Below are 22,945 nucleotides of genomic sequence, written 5' to 3' on the forward strand. Positions count from 1 at the left end.
TCAAAAAATATCGCGAATCTATTTAGAAAAGATATCTGTAATGTGCGAAAATTGGCTGTTGACTCTAAATAACGAAAAGTATAAAGTCATCACCATGAGTGCTAAAAGGAATCAATTGAACGTCGGTTACACGATAAATCAGTCAAATCAGAGGCCGTAAATTCAACTAAATACCTAGGAATTACAATTGCGAAGAACTTAAATTCGAAGGAATACATAGAAAATGTTGTAGGGAAGGCTACCCAAAGAGTGCATTTTATTGATAGGATATTTAGAAAATGTGACAGATCTACTAAAGAGACTGCCTACAATACGCTTGTTCGTCCTCTTTTAGAATACTGCTGCGCGTTGTGGGTTCCTTACCAGATAGGATTGACGGAGAACATCGAAAAAGTTTAAAGAAGGGCAGCACGCTTTTTATTATCTAGAAATAGGGGAGAGAGTGTCACTGAAATAATACAGGATTCGGAATGGAAATCATTAAATCAAAGGCGCCTTTCGTTGCGGAGCAATCCTATCTCGAAGTTCCTATCACCAACTTTTTACTCCGAATGCGAAAATATTTAGTCGACGCTGACGTACAAAGGGAGAAACGATCACCATGATACAATAAGGGAAATCAGAGCTCGTACGTAAAGATACAGGTGTTGGTTCCTTCCGCGCGCTGTATGGATTTGAATAATAGAGAATTGTGAAGATGGTTCGATGAACCCTCTGTCAGACACTTTAATGTGACTTGAAGAGTATCCATGCACATGTGGATGTATGTGAGTGAGGGAAAGTCGGGAGGGAGGAAGGTATTTCAGTGGTAAAGTATATTGGGTTTTAGTTCAGAACGAAGCCGATTGAAATCTCCGTCCTGTAATAAAAGTTTCGTTTTTATCCATTTTCCTAAACTGCAGAAGGTGGAGTTCAAGATGGTTCCCCTCAAAAGAACTAGATCAAAGTCCTTCTCCATCCTTTCCCAAAACCGATCTTGGGCTACATCTTGCTCGACCTCATAATGGGCGGTACATTGACTCTTAATCTTCGTTTCGAATCTACTTGCTCTATTTCTTAAACTAACGATGTCTAGTAATCGCGATTGCCTGACTTCAGCCGTGACGCTTCCTTCTTGCTGTAGCATTTCTTCTGATGGGTTTTCAGGAACTTCTGGCAGTTCCGGCGATGAAATCCACTCCCCCGGGACACTCAGCGTCAGCTGGGGTGTACCGAACGCGCCTTACTTCCGCCGGCGGTTTGAGTCGGGGATCTCTTCCGGACGCAGTAGCTGGCCAAACGGCCCCCGAGTTATGGCGGCGCGGCATTAAGCGTAACGGCGTCATCCGTGCAAAGTTAAACGACCGCCGTCAAGACGGGACGGCGGGACTGCTACATCGCGGGCGCCAGTCGTTTCGGCTCCTCCCACGCAGACGAAACTTACGGCAAAACTCTGCGCCTGAGCTGAGAGGGACGAAATCAATGGGAGTGCTACAACGGCCGCCTGCCGGCCTGCATTTCGGCCAAGTGGCGCCACTTTTCCGGCCGTAGGCGGCGCCAGGGAAACAGGTGTCGCCGCCACGCGAAATAGCTGCGCTGCACACTTAGCTTCGGCATAGCGCTCACACAGCGCGCGTGCTCTCCGTAGCTGCGGCTACAGGTGTCGCTATCTCGCCCAGCCACCAATAGAAGCGACACATAACGTATACGTGCCTACTGAGTCATTTCAATGTTAAAGGCCTAGTTTACATGGACACACTGAACTGTGAAAATTGTTTATTGAAACCAGCTTTGTGAGACCAGTTTCATGAATGGCTGTCTAAACGGCGACATCATTTTACTCTCCAGTTTTGGCACTGTGTAAGTACCGAGGACACTGTTCTTGTAACGAGCATCATTAATATCCTATAGCATTATCTATAGCGTAACTACGAAGAAACTAAGTTTTATCAGTTATCAATGCCGTCTCGTACTTTCTGAAACGCCACTAACCTAAAATACACTCGCAACTGATGGTTTTGCGTTGGAATGATTCGAAACTGAATAATTTCGCCAACGATGTACGCAATTGCCAGCTACATATGGTGGCTAGCAGCAGAGTTTCACAACATAGTTTCAACGTAGTGTCTGTGCGTGAACTAGCTCGAAGGCAGTAGACGTAGACTCGGACTCATTAAACGCCACGTGCAGAACAAGTCCTTACATCTGCTGTATGTCACGCGCTACGGGCTACTTCACTAGCCGCAGCTCGATCCCCAGCATATTCGCTGCACTAAGTCTAATTTGGTGACTGGTGAACTATAGGCTAACAAAGTGATGATGCATTTGCTATAAATGAAGCTACTGGTAATCATTGTTTACCGTTAAAAGAAAATGAAATTGATCACATTTTCAAATACATTGTATCAGACATCAAACAGCGAAATTCATTAGGCCAATTTCATTCACGCAGATTTTAATTTATTGTCACAAAGCCTTGAGTGACAGTAGATAAAATCGAAGTTTAGATAATGTACTTTTAGATAACAGTGGAACTTCATCTAGAAACCTAAACTCAGAACAAGACAGTAACAGAGTATCAGATTTAATATCATAATGAAACGCACTGCAACTAAATGTAAAATCTGTGGTTTAGCAACAACTTATAAAATATCAAACCAATCGTATTAACAAAATAATTTTGAAACGTAATATATATGCTGTTTCATCATAAAAGCGATCAGTCGTTCAAACTATGAGCGCCGCTTATTGATCTACAATCATACGTTCCTCATGAAATTCTACGAAAATATCGCCTTTCATGAAGAAAACGGGAGTCGTAACCTTTCAGTATTATGATTTTCGAAATCTGAAAAGGTACCATATCTAATTGAAAATAAGCATCCAAAATGGTGCTCCTTTATTTTCGGACAAATACAATAAAGAAAAATCCTAAAGTATTACAAACCAAGAAAAATGTGTACAAGGCATCTTTTTGAGACCAATAGTTATATTTCAAACATCCTCCTCATACCACCTTGCCAAACATATATCAATAACTCTCAGCCAACTGTAAATAATAATAAAACGGGAAAGAAACTGGCTTATGACTCACATGAAACAGAATTGTCTTACACTAAGTGACAGTAATAACATTTTCTGATGAGAGGCAATATTTTATACCTATGTCTGAGACAATTCAGTTCTGAAAAGACAGTATCAACACTTAAGACAACTATCAAAATTAACGATCAAAATAACTATTCATGTGCTCTGATGGGGCTCTACAAATTGATGGTGACACAATAGAAATGAATTGACAAACAAAATACGCTTGAACTTATGAAGACACTACACTAAGTCTCCGCTCAGAACAGTCTTGAGTAACACCCCTGGCAGACATTTGAGTATGCAAATCATCTCTGCCAGTAAAATTTCACAGTGGAAAGTTTGTTGTACCTCCTGATTATACTAGCTTCCTGTAAAATTTCCCTTGAGCATTTTCTAATAACTAATTAGACAGCTTGGATTCATAATCTTGTCAATTACTTAGCAATGCCCACTGACGTTATGTAATTCTTTATTCTTCTAATTCTAAAAGGAACACAGGCTTGGCAAAATATGGCCATTATAAAAGCATACCAGTGTAACAATTAATGTAGCCCATATCTAAAACTCCCCACGCCCTGTTGACTTGTAATTCTTCTCACGTCTGCCTTCAAGTCTCTATTGAATTATGCGACATAGTCCTGAACTAAAAAAAAATGGGTTTTTTGCACACATACGATGACTGGAGTTTATTTGTGCAGACTTGTGTTACAAAGTCATTACTTTCATGCTAGTGTCATGTTTTGGAAAATTACATTAGTTTCTTTCCACGACATATAGTAACTTTCCTGAAGATCAACCACGAATGACAGAGCTAACTGACAGATTAGTGAAGTGACAGCAAATAGTCTTGAAGGCGATGATACATTTTAAAGGATGTTCAGAAATATGACAACATCTACATGAAATATTTCGTGGAGGCTATGAGCAGCACACACCAACGTTATTGGTGTATGGGTTTCAGGTACCTATAATTATTTCATTTTGGTACACTTCTTTTCTCATATTATTAAAATCTGCAGTAAACATAGTTTTACCATATTCATTTCTTTCAAGTCACCAGGCTTTCGCCTGATTTAATGGTCTCCTCCGAGGTTCCTGTATTCTTGGAATATTGTCGTTTAAATGTAATTACTACAGGCAACATCCCCTCTAAGTGTCTTCCATACAACGTCATCCCCGCGTATTCATTCTAGTAACTCATATGACCTGTGCACTTAATTTTTAACGTTATTCGACAGCATCATATTTCAAATGTTTCCACTTTCTTCTTCTCTGGACTTCCACTGGCCCACTTTTCGGTTCCACATAATCCTGTAGTCAAGATTTATATACACTTTCAAGCACATCTTCCTCATCCTGCTGTTTGATACCAGCAGAGTGACTACTGAACGCTTTTCTCCCCTGTACTAGTTTTGTTCTCACTGTCTGCTTTGGCCCGTCTGCCTAATCTTCCTTCCTAAGTAGGACAATTCTTCCTTCCAGTTCAGTGTCGTTTCCAGTGTTGGTATTAGGTATCTGTCCTCCCATGTAATTGTACAGAGTGAGCCAAAAGTCCGTTAGCATTTGGAAACGCACTAATTCACTGAATAATTTAGGAATAAAGACAAAAACTGATACACATGCCTGAAATGACATGGTGCTTTATTGACATAAAAAACTAGTGCAAAAAGTGTCCAGCAGATGGTGCTGGAAAGGGAGATGCTGCTTATCAAACTATCAGTGAGACAGGTGAGAGTTACGCTGGTATGTTACAGAGTCGCATCATTCATAGCCTGGCTGATAAACACCAGCTGGAAGATAGAACTTTTATGCATGATGGCGCTCCACCACGTACTGCTACACGTATGAAAGATCTTTTCTGCACATCGTCTGGTGAGGAGCGCGTGCTGAGACACCACAACCGTCAGGTTTTGCCTCCCAGATCCTCACATCTCAATCCGTGAAATTATATACACTACTGGCTATTGAAATTGCTACACCGCGAGATGACGTGCTACAGATGCCAAATTTAACCGACAGGAAGAAGATGCTGTGATATGCAACTGATTAGCTTTTCAGAGCATTCACACAAGGTTGGCGCCGGTGGCGACACCTACAACGTGCTGACATGAGGAAAGTTTCCAACCCATTTCTCCAACACAAACAGCAGTTGACCGGCCTTGTCTGGTGAAACGTTACTGTGATGCCGCGTGTAAGGAGGAGAAATGCGTACCATCACGTTTGCGACTTTGATAAAGGTCGGATTGTAGCCTATCGCGACTGCGGTTTATCGTATCGCGACATTGCTGCTCTCGTTGGTGGAGATCCAATGACTGTTAGCAGAATATGGAATCGGTGGGTTCAGGAGGGTAATACGGAACGCCGTGCTGGATCCCAACGGCCTCGTATCCCTAGCAGTCGAGATGACTGGCATCTTATCCGCATGACTGTGACGGATCGTGCAGCCACTTCTCGATCCCTGAGTCAACAGATGGGGACGTTTGCAAGACACCAACCATCTGCACGAACAGTTCGACGACCTTTGCAGCAGCATGGACTATCAGCTCGGTGACCATGGCTGTGGTTACCCTTGACGCTGCATCACAGACAGGAGCGCCTGCGTTGGTGTACTCAACGACGAACCTGGGTGCACGAACGGCAAAACTTCATTTTTTCGGATGAATCCAGGTTCTGTTTACAGCATCACGATTGCCGCATCCGTGTTTGGCGACATCGCGGTGAGCACACATTGGAAGCATGTATTCGTCATCACCATACTGGCGTATCACCCGGCGTGATGGTATGGGGTGCTATTGGTTACACGACTTGGTCACCTCTTGTTCGCATTGACGGTACTTTGAACAGTGGACGTTACATTTCAGATGTGTTACGACCCGTGCCTCTACCCTTCATTCGGTCCCTGAGAAACCCTACATTTCAGCAGGTTAATGCACGACCGCATGTACCAGGTCCTGTACGGGCCTTTCTGGATACATAAAATGTTCGACTGCTTCCCTGGCCAGCACATTCTCCAGATCCCTCACCAATTGAAAACGTCTGGTCAATGGTGGCCGAGCAACTGGCTCGTCACAATACGCCAGTCACTACTCTTGATGAACTGTGGTATTGTGTTGAAGCTGCATGGGCATCTGTACCTGTACACGCCATCCAAGCTCTGTTTGACTCAATGCCCAGGCGTATTAAGGCCGTTATTACGGCCAGAGGTGATTGTTCTGGGTACTGATTTCTCAGGATCTATGCACCCAAATTGCGTGAAAATGTAATCACCCGTCAGTTCTAGTGTAATATATTTGTCCAATGAATACCCGTTTATCTTCTGCATTTCTTCTAGGTGTAGCAATTTTAATGGCCAGTAGTGTAGCTTGTGCGGTTGCCTGAAGTTGCAAGCCTACCGGTCTCGTTAGCCATACTAAAAAGGAAGACAGTATCTGACGACATTTTCTCACCACACCTACTTATATGCTGTACGGTGCTGTTCGCAACAATGTCCCTTGACTACAAGTATCGTTATTGATGACGGTCGACGTGTTGAGCATTTGTCATAAAGATCGTCGTCTTTACTGAAATCAGTTGCTATGCTGATTACTGCTTTTGTATTGTATGAAGCGCCACCTGTAGACCATTTCGTGCATTTTTTTCTCTCAGTGAATCCCCATGTCATTTCATGCATGTGTGTCAATGCTTCCCTCTCAACCTACATTATTTCGCGTTTTATTGAATTTCCAAATACTAACGGAGTTTAGAGTCACTCTGTAATTCTCTTCTGGAATTCTCTTTCTACTTCTTCATTGCTTCTTCGACTTACAATTTGAAGAACAGTGACGATAAGATGCAACACTGCCTAACATTATTGATAATTAATTTTTTTTCCTGTCTAGACCTTACACTTACTTGGCACTTGTCTTTTTACCAAGAGTAAATCTCTGTGACAGCGTTAGGCCTCTGAGAATCCTTATTGGTAGGAAAGTTACAGTAATTATCCCGTAGCTGCTTCCAGATGCTCATAAAAAGAAAACTAAATCTAATTCAGAAAATATGAGACACCATTTCATCACTTTTAATGTTGGTTAATAAATTTCAATGAAATAACTTTAAAAAATGACCTTACTGTGAAAGGGTCAACTACATCTACGCATGCACATGCATAGATGTAATGCTCAAGCAACATTACGGATTGCTGCGGAGGGCACGTCTTGAACTACTATCATTCTCTCCCTATCTACTCCACTCGCACGCGCACGAAAATGAGGACCGCCGGGAGAGCGGTGTTTTGATCACACGCCTCTCCATATCCGCATCCAGTGACGTCTATAGTCTGAGGATGACACGGCCGTCGGTCAGTACCGTTGGGTCTTCCGAGACCTGTTCGGGCGGAATTACTCCACTGGTGTATGTTGCGTGAGAAAACTGGCGTCGATAAACCTTGTGCGAAGTATAATTTCTCTCATTTTCTCCTCGTGGTTATTGTGCTGTGACTTTTCACAAAATCTACCCATTTGTTAAACAGAAAGTTCATGAACTTGTCTGTGATGTTTGATTTTTATTCCTCTGACTAGGGCTAAGCACATGATGTAGATTATTCTTTCGTCACAGGACGTTCGTTCCGATTTTCGAAGGATAGCGAATTTCTTGTTCCAAGTCAGTTCTTGTCTCTCGTAATGACAGTACAGGAAACGACATCGGCTACATCTCTGGGAGACATTTCGCTGTACAAACAGTACGCCGACAGGTGTCTACCCGGTACCCCACGTGGCAGCTGAGTTGCAGAGAGAATTTTGGCCTGCGCTCGAACGGCAACATTTGCCACTGCGAGGGGCCCCTCATACTTAGCAGGTGATTCTGGCGCGCGGGTTAACTCGCCATTGATCCCAGGGGCCCTGGACGGCGCCGCGTGTGTCATTAGGAACAGCGGCCGGCAGCGCTGTAATTGATGGCTCCATTACTGTAGCAGCTGCTGCCGGCCGAGGACGCTGCTCTCGTTCCGCCGATAAGAGGCGCGCCAGGCCTCGTTAGCAAAATAATCACCGCCGGAAGTCGAGGAGAGTCGCGGCGCCACCGGAAATGAGCCAAACTATTACCGGCACGCCGTACCTCCGCCTGATGTAAATGTGTCCCTGGCCCTCGGAGGTAAAGTGGCAGACACCTCTGCGTTCGTCCCTGAACTGTGGTGCAAGGAGTATGCTCTAAGGGGAATTGTTTGATTACTTGAAGAAGTATTAGCATGCTGTCGTTTTACAAACGTTTGTTTTCGAAAGGAAAAAACTTCACCTTTGCTACAGAAAAAGAACAGCCCCGTATACAACCCAATGACAACATGAAGTTCACGATGGGAGTAGAGAAAGACGGTTCCTTCCCGTTCTTGGACGTCCATGTCCAACATAAACCCAGTGAATGTCTCGGCCACAGCGTTTTCCGCAAGCCCATCCTCAGGGATAGGTGTCTATACGCCATAAGCTACCACCACCGAGCATAGAAACGGTCTGTTCTGAGGACCTTGGTACCCCGAGCTAAAGTTGTCCCATACGCTGAAAATCTGCTGAGGCAACTGAGCCATTTATGTAAAGTGTTCAAGGAAATCTTAAACAACAACAGACAAATTTCGAAACGAGTTTCATCTAAGGAACGATGGCAGAAGGCCGGCCGGAGTGGCCGAGCGGTTCTAGGCGCTACAAGCTGGAACCGCGCGACCGCTACGGTCGCAGGTTCGAATCCTGCCTCGGGCATGGATGTGTGTGATGTCCATAGGTTATATAGGTTTAAGTAGTTCTAAGTTCTAGGGGACTGATGACCTCAGCAGTTAAGTCCCACAGTGCTCAGAGCCATTTGAACCATTTGATAGCAGAAGTCCTCCGGAGAAAACACGAAGAAGATTGCATTTCTACCGTTTTATGGTCCAATAACAGGGAAGATTAGCCGACTCCTGAAGAGACATAAAATCGAGTCTTTAGGCCCCCAGCAAAGGTCCGGCAAATAATGAAGCCTGTAAATGCTGATGTAGGCCTCAGAGCCGCTGCAATATGTGAAATATCTCGTGGGTGTTGGCACTTTTATGTCACTCAGACTGTCCGCACTACTGAACAGCGCCGAAAGGGCATGAAAGGTCTATCCGCCTAAGCTATCCCTAAAAATTAGCTGTAGCGGAACATGCACTGAAAGATGGACACTGAATTACATTCGATGAGGCGTCTATCGTATTAAACGGTCCGACTGCTACTGGGACAGCGTAATAAACGAAGCAATAGAGATCCAAATATCGGACTACGGTCGATTGCAGCTAAGTGCCGTCTGGGATTATGCGATTGGGGAGATGAAGTAGGTGCGGCTGTCGTGTCACCAAAACCTTACCATACATGGCGCGCAACCGAGCACCAGTGACGTCACTGGCGACGGCGCCGATATATAAGCACGGCAGAGGCGTCCACACGACAGTCAACCACTTGATAGTGGCAGAGGAGATCGCTGTCTGCAGCGCCCTAAAGCTTGTGGGCAGTGAACCACATGACACGGCTTGAAACCCAGGAAAATTTTATTAACAAGACAAGAAGTTTTAATATCAGGTATGGTTTTTTTCTCAGTGTTGCACATATCGAGTGAGCGACATTTCGTTATCCGTTAAGTTATTGTTCTGCGAGCACAGAAACCTATTAAAGACGCCGTAAGCGTGTTGCCGTGCGCAGGATTAGAATTCCGTTCAGTCTTCGGGGAGTGTTGGGTTTTGGTGATTCTGAAAGTGCTCGGTAAGAGGAGGATGCTTACGAGAATGTGTAGGCGGGAGCTTGGCGGAGATGCAGCTTGGTGATTGGGGCCGACCTGACGAAGTCAGATTGAAGCCAGTGGATCCCATTTGTTCTACATCTATACTAGGTCTCTTCAACGAATTACGGAACATTCGTAATTTCGCGTCAGTGACGGGTCGGAACGAAATAGGCTTCCATCCCTGCAAACGCCTGTATTTAATGTGTATCGGAACTTTCATTGTTGTATGTCTGTTAGTTATTGTCCAGTGCTGTATTGAGTAGAACGATGTGTCGCACAGTTTGCGAATATTGAGATGGCAGAGTTAGAAGAGCAACACACCTGTATTAAATTTTGGGGTAAACTCAAGAAAACGTTTACAGAAACATAAGAAAATGATGCAGTACTCGATGTTATGAATGGTTCATACGGATTGAAAATGACCGGAGGGAAGTTAAAGATGGCCCTCGTTAATGACGTCCTTCGATGTCTGCCGACGACGCTCATGCCAGGAGCGTCAACGAAACAGTGCGTCCCAATCTACGACTGACTGTCAGAGAGGTTGCAGAAGAATGTAACATTTCATTTGGATAATGTCGTGAAATCCTGACACAGCATTTTGGACTGCATCGTGTCGCCGCCAAGATCGTCCCATGGCTCATCATGAATCAAGACTAGCAAGACCTTCGCCACGCAGTCTGTGAAGAGCTTTTGGAACGCGCAGATGAGAACGAGATGTTCCTTAAGAGAATCATAACTGGTGATGTGATGTGGATCTATGGTTATGATGCTGTGACTAAAGTTCAGTCCTGACAATGGTTCTCCAATACCAAAAAAAAAAAAAAAAAAAAAAAAAAATCCTCCTCAGGTCAGGTCCAATGTGGAAGCCATACTAATAGTTTTCTTAGCCCGTCTGGTTAGCCTTGCGGTCTAACACTGCTTTCCGGGCAGAAAGGCCTGTCGGCCCCGGGCACGAATCTACCCAGCGGATTAATGTCGAGATCCGGTGTTCCGGCCAGTCTGCGGATGGTTTTTAAGGAGGTTTTCCATGGGAACTGTTTCCCTCTATTCCCCCTCAGTTACTCTATGTCGGCGATTGCTGCGCAAACACTTTCTCCACGTCCGCGTACACCATAATTATTCTACCACGAAAACATTGGAGCTACACTCATCTAGTTTGTGACCTTCCCGGGGGGAGGGTAGGAGGGGGGGGAGGCGGACAATAACCCTGGGTCCGGTGTGGGGTGGCGGTGGGGTGAGTGGACTGCTGCAGCCTGTTGTGAGGTTGTGTGCCACTGCGGGCTACGGCGGGGACGAAGCCTCTCCGTCGTTTCTAGCTCCCCAGTTCCATACAATATAGTACAATACAATAGTTTTCTTTGACTTTAAAGGATAAGTTCATCATGAATTCTTGCCATAGGGACAAATCGTTAATCGATGGTGCTATCGGGACGTTTTGCGACGCCTCCCAGAAAATGTGAGGAGGAAACGGCCTTAAACGTTGCGAGACAATCCATGGCTCGTTGCATCGATAACGCATCTACACATTCATCCCTACTGGCGAATGACTATAGCACAAACAACGGAATCATTGTACTACCTCATCATCCGTACTCTCCAGTTCTGTCCCCTGCGAACTATTTTCATTTCCAGAATAGAAAACCCCGTTGAACGGATGAATATTTGCAACGATAGACGAGATAAAAGAAAAATCGCAGACGGCGATTCGCGCGATCTGGCAAGAGTACTAAGACAGCCACCGGAATTGAAATCGGCTTTGGGAGCGGTATATTAACTGTGGAGGAGTGTGTTTTGAAGATGACCATGCACAATAAGTAAAAGGTAAGCGCAGAAAAATTTTGTGGTCAAAGTTCCGCAATTTTTAGAAGGACGTCATATGCGTACTCCGCAAGCTACGATACGGCATATGACGGAAGGTACCCTATGTCACTGATACTAATTTCCTTTCCCGTTCCATTCGCAAGAGGAAGGGAAAAACGACCGTCTGTGCGCCTCTGTAAAAGCCCTAGTTTCTCTTTTCTTCGCAGTCTTTACAAGAAATGTACGCTGGGAGCAGCAGAATCGTTCTGCAGTCAGTCTCATATGCCGGTTCTCTAAATTTTCTCAGCAGTATTTGGCGAAGAAAACGTCGCCTTCCTTCCAGGGATTTCCATTTCAGTTCGCGAAGCACCTCTGTAGCATTTAGTTGTTGGTCCAACCTATCCTTGACAGATCTATCACCACGCCTCTGATCCACTTCAATATCGATATGGTGGCGATCCCTGAACTCGGGCAGTACTCAAGAATCTGTCGCATTGTTGTTCCAGACCTGGATTCCCTTGTAGATGAGCTACACTGATCTCGAATTCTCCTCATAAACCGAAATCGACTATTCGCTTTCCCAGCTACCGACATTAAGTCCTCGTACCACTCATATTGCACCTAGATAGTTAACCGACGTGACTGTGTCAAACAGCATACTACTAATCAAACATTATGTCATCGTTCTCTTATTCATCTTAATTAACTTTCTACATTTAGAGCAAGCTACCACTAGTGTCATCAAACAAGAATTCTCTCTAAGTAACCCTGTACCCTTTTACAGCCTCTCAACGACGAAAATTTCCCGTTGTACAGCATCATCAGCAGACAGTCGCTGATTGCTGCTCACTTGCCCGTCAAATCGTTTATGTACATACATAGTGAAGTGGTCCTGTGACACCTCGCTGCGGCACTCCTTATAATACCCTCGTCTCTGATGAGCCATTGACATTTTCGTTTTTTTAAAAGGTCCAATATGCCCACAAAATACCACTCTATACATGGTAGATTAACTTGTCCGTGTGTACAGAAACACAACTTGCTTCTTCTACGCTCTATCTCTGCAGAGCTGGGATAACTTTGAGACCTCAGTTGAAACCAAGGAGGTTAGAATGTAGGACGGGAACAGCCACTAGCTAGAGCCAGCGGTCGTGGCAGTCAATCGTATTGGGGATACCGAGTCGAGAATTCATCATTAAAGCCCTAAGTGCAACTTGTCCTCTCAGCTTAAAGGTACTAAATTTACAGTCACTTCTGAGTATCTTTTTAGATATGATGAACTTTGGAGGGGCAATAACGGATTTGGATTGTTCACAACGCAGTTTGTTCATTAGAAATTTTGTTTGTTAAGTGTGGATTATTTCGTCGCTAGAAAGCCGATCGTTTTACTCGAATTTTAATGAGATTTATTTATCACCCGTAGTAATTATCACTAAAAATTGCACAAAACCTTTCCAGTTACTTCATTACATAAGAATCTGTCAGAGGAAAACGATAGTGCTCTATGAAAATTATTCGTCGAGTATCCATGCATTTACACATTCTACTAACATTACAAATTTACACTTAATATAAAGTTCAGTCTTTCTTTCTCTCTTTCTCTACATCACTACAATTTCTTCTTCTTAAGAAGTATGGGTCATCTACAGATTGCCAATAACTTTTTATACTTTTAGATAATCAGAAGTACATATTTTAGTCATTACATTGATTTAACCGTTACATACACCGTTGCATATACAGTACGTTCATTTAGGTTATCTTTGAAAGGAAGTTTCGTCAGCTAGTGAGATTTGCGATTAAAACGATTATTACAACACACCAGTGCTCCAGTGCTACGTTACAATAAAAGGTACATGCTAAACATCATTTTCCTATGACCACTTCCAAACCTTCCACATATGCGCAAATATTCTGAAACGAAAAATCAACAAAATAAAGACACCGTGCGTCCTATGTAAGAATGCGAGAATGTATAAAGTTCTCAACTTCATTAAGTTGGCTGAATGTAAACGAAAGGTATTAATAACGTAAAAAGTATACTTCCAGCCTTTTCTCTGCAGTTTAGATGCGTTATGGCACTAGAATGAACTAGGTTTTATTTGCGTCCAAAAGAGTTTGATGTGAGAAGTTTATTGAGATTATTTATTTAATGACGTAATTCTGAATTTATCTGTCTGAAGTCTAGATCGCGAATAGTGGAGATTGAAAATGTAAACGACATTTTTCGTAAAATGCACTGTAGAACTTCAGCTCTCCACTTCTCTGACTGTAGCAGACACTAACACGTATACCGACTACAAAATATTTTCAGATGAAGAACTACCGAAACTTTTTACAGAAATTATTACCCTGAAAAATTCAGGCCAACTTCGCGAGTGTGAGATATTCAAAATAACGCAAGATATTTCCTAAAAAACTCACTGTAAACAATCAAAACCTTACTTGTTGAACTAGAATAGATACTAATGCCTATATCTGATAAAAATATTCAAATGAAGAAGTAAAAACTCTTAAAAAACCATAATTATGCAACACATATGCGTCTCACTCGTCAGCCATTGTCCACACATTTGATGCCTCATGCAGTCGAGGTATGGTGCCTGCCAAACAAATCGCACGAGGGATGGCTGCGTTGTATGATTGTTAACGTGTGTAATGTAAATGACGTTTATGTTTCATTACTGAGTTTCACGAGAAACCAAAAATGTAAATGTAGTACAACAAACTCTCAATAAGTACTGTACATTATACTTAATTTCTACAAATTTATGCTCGTTGTATCTCAAGGCTTTGGACGCGAGACTTATTAATTGTTTTGAGTATATCTTCCGTTATCAGTACGACCAACGTATAAATTAAAGAATACGCATCATGAAATATGTTTGTGCATAGAACTAGCGTTGTTAATGTGTGTCTGAAATAAAACACAGCCCGTAGTTCTTAATGGGGAGACGCTCTCAGACAAAATCGTAGCGCACTGCAACGCCTGAGTGTGTTCTAAGGTCATTACTATTGCCACAATACACAAATGACCTACCGGATAGTGCTGGAAGCTCCAATAATGAAGTCGCAACGTTAGGTATTGGTAGGGACATGTGGAGAACCCACGTTTGGTGCAGAAACCGGCAGTTGGCACCCATCATAAACAAATGTAACGTATTGCACACAAGCAATCGAGCCGGCCGAAGTGGACGAGTGGTTCTAAGCGCTACAGTCTGGAACCGCGTGACTGCTACGGTCGCAGGTTCGAATCCTGCCTCGGGCATGGATGTGTGTGATGTCCTTAGATTAGTTAGGTTTAAGTAGTTCTGAGTTCTAGGGGACTGATGACCTCCGAAGTTAAGTCCCATAGTGCTCAGAGCCATTTTAACAAACAATGGAAAAGCCTCATTAACGTTTAACTACATGATTTCCAAACAGTCAATGGAGACAGTGCATCCTCCAGTAATTTAGTACTGCTCATTATTCTGGGGCCCTTACCAGATAGTACTGATAGAGGAAATAGAGAAAATACACATAAGAATAGCGCGTCTAGTCACGGGTGGATCTTTCAGGAAGAGGGGATTGCAGTTCCAAAAGCAAGAGAGTTTGGTTTAACGTCGTATCGATATCGAAATCATTAAAGACGGAGCACAAGCTGGGATCGAAGATGGGAAAGGAAATCAGCCGTACCCTTTCAAAGGAACCATCCCGGCATTTGCCTGGAGCGATTTAGGGAAATGACGGAAAACCTAAATCTGGATGGCAGGACGTGGGTTTGAACCGTCGTGTTCCAGAAGGCGAGTCCATAGCGCTATCCACTACGTCACCCCGCTCGATATTGCAATTCCAGTAGCAGGCCGAACAAGAGACAAGTTTAGCATCGCGTTATGGATTACTGTTAACATCCGGAGGGCGAACGTTCCCAGAAGAATCGTGCAACATACGGCTTACTCCCGCACAACGTTCGCGACTTCTACGAGAAAGGGGACAAGTCAGGGAGGTCCACTAGCTGATTTTCAAATAGCTCACTGCGATGTTGGACTGTCGCCCAAGAGGCCTGTCTCTCACTCTGATTCGTAGCTGTAAATTATGGTTACTATTATCATTAAGTTCATATAAAACATATTTCCATGATCAGGGATATACCGATGTCTGACAGTTTCTCTGAAATCCGCCAAGTTTCATAAATGACTACTCTGAAGTAGAAGATAGCGCGATGAAATATTTTGGAACTAATGCGGCTTAGTGGAAGATCATTTCGATAAACGTACTACTGAAATGATATATGCAACATATAGCTAACAAACTAACTATCTAATCTACCAAAAACATAAAGCAATCGAGGTGATAAACTCAAAAAGTTATAGACTTTTCGATATCTTTAGTTCGCCTGGGAGCAATGCACCTGAGTTAGACACCGGTGGTACCACCTGATGATTGCGTAAAGCATCCTAAACATGTCGTATTTGAAAAAAAAACTTAAGAAAGTCACGAAAATAGTCCACTAAACATGAATACGTGTAAATAAATTGCAAATATTTCTTACGTGTCTGCATCGCGAAGATCGTAGAGACAAACAGACAAATAACAGCTCATACAGAAGTCTGCAAGTTTTAATTATCACCTCGAAGCTTTATTTATTTGGTTGCAGTTGCACGTCTGTAGTCCTGGCACACACTGAAATCCCCTCGCCGCAGTACCCCAGCACACCGGTAGGGGCACCAAAATCAAACAGCGCTGCCCACTAACAAAGGAATTCGTTTTCTGCACTTGAGGGTGAACAATGCTGAAACAATCCGTGCTGACTTGGTGGAAGTGCACGGCAGCATTGCAAGAACATATGGCATAGTGGTTGAGTGGAACAGACGCTTCCTGTGTGGTGAAACAACTCTAAAAAGCAGAGAAGTTGCAGACCACCTCTCTGTGGTCAATCAGGAATCACAAGGGGAGTACAGGTTCTGGTGCAAGCAGATCGGTATAGTTAGTTACTTATGTACGTGTTCCACAGAACATTTGAATGATACTTTTATCGAAATAATTAGGAACGGGTCAGTTTACAGGATATGTAAAATGATTAGTTTTATCATTAATGATTCTTTTTAACTGGTTACCAACGAATTCGTCAGTGTTCTATAAGGAGTTGCCCAAGAGATATGATTTTAAGTTAGGTTTGCGGCTGCTTTGCTACCTGTCAGACATTATGTGTTATTCTGCAAAGGATCCAAAAAAAATTTTTTTCTGCATATTCAACGCATTTCTGAGCCACTGACAGGTTTAATTATGGGTAATAAAGGTCATTTTTCCCTCTAGTGTTGTAGGTGTGGAAATGACTGTTGTCTCGAATTTTGATGGACTATTTCAGACGAATTTCATTAGGGAATGCATGCATTGATACGGCGTATTTAAAATACCTAGCTCCTCCAAGAGGAGCCATGTGTGAGAACACCACATTTGAACACCACATACTATTCTTACTACTCGCTTTTGTGTAATCAATACTTCCTTTCTAAGTGATGAGTTATCCCAGAAAATTATTCCATAAGATATTATTAAGTGAAAATGTGCAAATTATTTCACAAGGTTTATGCATTTTTTCCAGTGCTAACAATTATACTGAGATAAAAAGTAGCTGAACTTAATTGTTGGAAAAGCTCAGTAACATACTCCTTCTAGTTCAAGGTTTCATCAATATGTACAAACAAAAACTGGAAGCCTTCTACCCTATTTCCTTTCTCCTGCGTACGTGCTTCATCAGTTCTTGGTATGACTTTTATTGTTGCACTGAGCTGAATGTATTGTGTTTTCTTTCACAATTTAGCGAGATTTAGTTTTCTGAGAAACACTTTGTAATTCTTTGGGCAATATCATTTACTATGGCTTCCGTTGCTTCCTCTCTAAGAGAAATTTATTATAGCACTAGTATTTATAACACTAGTATCGTCTGCAAAAAGTACCAGTTCTGCATGTTAAATGATAAAAAAAATTGCTCTGAGCACTATGGGACTTAACATCTGAGGTCATCAGTCCCCTAGAACTTAGAACTACTTAAACCTAACTACCCTAAGGACACTGCACACTTCCATGCCCTAGGCAGGATTCGAATCTGAGAGCGTAGCAGTCGCGCGGTTCCGGACTGAAGGGCCTAGAAACCGCTCGGCTACAGCAACCGGCTGTTAAATGTTAAGTGAAACTCATTCGCATATGTAAGGAATGGTGGTAGAGCCAAATTTGAGCACTGTGGGACTGCTTTTGTGATTTTGTCCCAATCAATACAATTTTCTACCCTCCCAATATTGTCTGAAATATCCACCTCAACCTTTCGGGTTCTGTTTGCTAAGCACGATTCAGACAGGTGTGTGTAAAACCACCATTTCCATAAAAACAGAGTTTTTCTGAGAGAGTAGCATGATTTATACAATCAATCGATTTTCAAACACCACAAAAAATACCGATTGGTGATATTAATACCACAATCAAGACGACTGCTCAGAACCGAAGCAGATGTGGAAATTTAGCAGTTACGTCAACTCAATCCAGATTACATCGTTAACTGCCAGGTTACCATGGTTAGGTCCTGGGTGAATCAGTATTACCCCAAGACGAAGGAGCAAAACAAGCACTGCAGATATGTGGATTATGAACCGCCGAAACAGCAGAGACCTAACCATCATCGGGCAGTATGAAGCCGAAATTGTCGATGTGTGGAGCTATCATATTACGTTAGTGGGACGTATACCGCCTTAGGTCACGGGAGGCTATTAGACGGAATGTCACAGGAAGCCGCCGAAGGGGGCTATTGTTCCATGACAACACCCAACTTATTCTGCACAGAACACAGTCACATACGTTGCTATTTTTGCCTCTCAGATTTAGGGTCATTCCCTCGTATTATCCTGACAGTGCATCTAGTGACTTTTTCCTGTTTCCTCGGATGGATAAATCAATAAGTGATAAGCATTTCCAGAATGATTCTCGAGTTCGAGCGTTTTCTGAACAGGAGGAATGCGGTCAACTGAAACCCAGCTTTCAAGCAAATCGTCCATAGTTGCGATAAATGTGTGTATTTGATGGCGGCACAGAGAAATTCAAACACTACCGCCAGATCTGATGATCGCATCTTTACTTTTTCGAGGTGATACTTAGAGCTTAATTATTCCCTCTAATACGTTTGCAACTTTTTCCATCCGTGAATTTATGTGGAGTACAATACGAAGTACCCTCTGCCACGCAATTTTTAGTTATTCAAAGATTGCATATGTAGATGTAGGAGGAGAGGAAGACTCTGAAGAAGAAACACTCGTCCTACAGGCCTCCAGAGTAACGGAGCTTAGCCCACAGCACGAATTTGCATTTTAAGCGTCCGTGCCTGGGCTTTGATGACTATACGTCTTCGCTCATGCCGCCGAAGACAATTTAAGGGAGGAGACGTTTTACAGGCGAGCCGGCCGCCCTGTGAGTAATGCGCGGACCATAATTAGCTGTTAGGGGGGGGGGGAGGTGGGAGGGCAGCACGTATCTATCCAAACAAACGGCCCCCGAACCCACTGCGCGATTAACTGGGCTTAAGCGGCGGCTGGAGGCTTCGCTGGCAGTCGCGCCGGTTCAGTGCAGGGCACGAGCGTGAATATTTCATTCGGCGCCGCCCCGCGCCCCCGGTAATCAGGCAGAGAGGTGGGCGCCACCGCCCCTCGCCCCCGCCACGTCGTTGTATTTTCCTCCCGCCCCAGGGTCGGCCGCTCGCGGCCCGGAGTTTAGGCAACACAATGCGAGCGCACACAATGACGCTTTGTGCGGCTCGAGGGCCCTCGCGTCGGACCAGGCGAGGCGTCTGGCCGCAGGGCGACGCCGCCGCCGCCGCCGCCTCCAAGGACAGAGACACCGCTGTCTGCGACAACGCTCCCCTCCCACCCTCCGACAAGTCTCTCTACGGCCCCACTGTCACCCTAGATATTAACTCAGTGCCGCCTCCGATGTCGCCTCCAGCGTCCCGTTTCGACCGCTGGTTCGCGGAGTTATGAAATGGGACTGCATTCCGTAGGACGCTGGTTCAGATCTCTACCCGGACATTCAGACGTAAAACCTCCGTTATTTCCCTATATAGCTTATGATAAATAGAGAAATGTTTGTTTTGAAATTTGGATGGTCGATTTCCTTCGCCACTCTGCGGCGGAGCGGTGTTAAAAAGTTCAGTAGCACTGAGTGAAGCAAGCTGCAAATCGATATTCACCTACCTCTGATCAGCGTCTGCTCAGTGTCTCTTCACTCTCCAACGTAGATACTTACAAAGTGATGAAAAAGCAACGTTGATGAAAACAGCACCTAATCTACAATTACTGAGGCCGCGTATATCTCGTTATGATTGTTCCAGTAAATATTCATAATAAATTTTCCGGTGGAAAACGGAGTCCTGATTTTCATTGAAAGTTCGGAAATCTGATAAAAGTAGGTTTTATTTTCTCTGCTTAAACATGTGTCATCAGCTCACATTTAGTATGCAAAAGTGCTATTATAAGTTCCCAGTTTATGTCACACTTAAAGCAGCCAGAATTCTCCGAAGTCCACTCCGAGAATAATCAATCGAATATACAGTCACTTTCTATACATAACGTTGATTTATTACGTAAGTAATTTAGTGGATTTCTTTCACAAAGATTGCTCGCCAAATATATTCTGTAGTAGAACACAGAACATCGTCACGAGGAATTTTCTAAATCCAACAAGTCACACGCATATATCTCCCGAACAAAATATCCCATGACTCTCAAACTTTTACAAAATTTTCGTAGCAACGGAAGCTACCATTAAAAATCTATCTGAACGCGATGGAACGAACATCTCTTCATCTTACACATTTTACGGACGGACACATTTAACATGACCTTCGTGTCTCAAAAGTTAGTCCGCGACTCCTCTAAATGCCGTTGCTCACAGTGCATATGCTACTTGATAGGGGGGGGGGGGGGGAAAGACTTCACTCTGATTGGTTGATCAAATGAACAGCCAATCAGATCAATCTTTCAAGATCATATTCGTGCTTAAACTGTTCTGAGCCAATCACAACTTCAGAATCATTGGTGCCACTGCGACAACCAAATTGTTAACATAATGTTTATTAATTAAAACTAAACGAAAATTAAAATTGAGATAACTTTAGGAAAACATTACTCTACAAATAACTATTCTGGCTGCCTTCTTACGAAAACAAGTACACTTTGACATGCGTCATCAGCAATGTGGGTACAAACATCTTTCCCACGCTTTGATTCCGTAATGCATTACATAAAATTAATCTTGAAATTTGACGTATGTCCCACATACACACTCTCAATCACTCACATTTAGTCCCACAACAACATAAGACACAAATAATACTCTTGTCTGAATTTTCCATTACGAAAATGAAAATTAAAATTATAATATGAAAATCTCAATTAATTGATTCTGCACACTTTGAATTCTGTTTGTTGTTGTTGTTGTGGTCTTCAGTCCTGAGACTGGTTTGATGCAGCTCTCCATGCTACTCTATCCTGCGCAAGCTTCTTCATCTCCCAGTACCTACTGCAACCTACATCCTTCTGAATCAGCTTAGTGTATTCATCTCTTGGTCTCCCTCTACGATTTTTACCCTCCACGCTGCCCTCCAATGCTAAATTTGTGATCCCTTGATGCCTCAAAACATGTCCTACCAACCGATCCCTTCTTCTAGTCAAGTTGTGCCACAAACTTCTCTTCTCCCCAATCCTATTCAATACCTCCTCATTAGTTACGTGATCTACCCACCTTATCTTCAGCATTCTTCTGTAGCACCACATTTCGAAAGCTTCTATTCTCTTCTTGTCCAAACTGGTTATCGTCCATGTTTCACTTCCATACATGGCTACACTCCATACAAATACTTTCAGAAACGACTTCCTGACACTTAAATCTTTACTCGATCTTAACAAATTTCTCTTCTTCAGAAACGATTTCCTTGCCATTGCCAGTCTACATTTTATATCCTCTCTACTTCGACCATCATCAGTTATTTTACTCCATAAATAGCAACACTCCTTTACTACTTTAAGTGCCTCATTTCCTAATCTGATCCCCTCAGCATCACCCGATTTAATTTGACTACATTCCATTGTCCTCGTTTTGCTTTTGTTGATGTTCATCTTATATCCTCCTTTCAAGACACTGTCCATTCCGTTCAACTGCTCTTCCAAGTCCTTTGCTGTCTCTGACAGAATTACAATGTCATCGGCGAACCTCAAAGTTTTTACTTCTTCTCCATGAACTTTAATACCTACTCCGAATTTTTCTTTTGTTTCCTTTACTGCTTGCTCAATATACAGATTGAATAACATCGGGGAGAGGCTACAACCCTGTCTCACTCCTTTCCCAACCACTGCTTCCCTTTCATGCCCCTCGACTCTTATAACTGCCATCTGGTTTCTGTACAAATTGTAAATAGCCTTTCGCTCCCTGTATTTTTCCCCTGCCACCTTCAGAATTTGAAAGAGAGTATTCCAGTTGACGTTGTCAAAAGCTTTCTCTAAGTCTACAAATGCTAGAAACGTAGGTTTGCCTTTTCTTAATCTTTCTTCTAAGATAAGTCGTAAGGTTAGTATTGCCTCACGTGTTCCAACATTTCTACGGAATCCAAACTGATCTTCCCCGAGGTCCGCTTCTACCAGTTTTTCCATTCGTCTGTAAAGAATTCGCGTTAGTATTTTGCAGCTGTGACTTATTAAACTGATAGTTCGGTAATTTTCACATCTGTCAACACCTGCTTTCTTTGGAATTGGAATTATTATAATCTTCTTGAAGTCTGTGGGTATGTCGCCTGTCTCATACATCTTGCTCACCAGATGGTAGAGGTTTGTCATGACTGGCTCTCCCAAGGCCATCAGTAGTTCTAATGGAATGTTGTCTACTCCCGGGGTCTTGTTTCGACTCAGGTCTTTCAGTGCTCTGTCAAACTCTTCACGCAGTATCTTATCTCCCATTTCATCTTCATCTACATCCTCTTCCATTTCCATAATATTGTCCTCAAGTACATCGCCCTTTTTATAAACCCTCTATATACTCCTTCCACCTTTCTGCCTTCCCTTCTTTGCTTAGAACTGGGTTGCCATCTGAGCTCTTGGTATTCATACAAGTGGTTCTCTTCTCTCGAAAGGTCTCTTTAACTTTCCTGTAGGCAGTATCTATCTTACCCCTAGTGAGACAAGCCTCTACATCCTTACATTTGTCCTCTAGCCATCCCTGCTTAGCCATTTTGCACTTCCTGTCGATCTCATTTTTGAGACGTTTGTATTCCTTTTTGCCTGCTTCATTTACTGCATTTTTATAT

This window comes from Schistocerca serialis, chromosome 5 (genome assembly GCF_023864345.2).
Source record: "Schistocerca serialis cubense isolate TAMUIC-IGC-003099 chromosome 5, iqSchSeri2.2, whole genome shotgun sequence".
In the NCBI taxonomy this organism is placed as follows: domain Eukaryota; kingdom Metazoa; phylum Arthropoda; class Insecta; order Orthoptera; family Acrididae; genus Schistocerca; species Schistocerca serialis.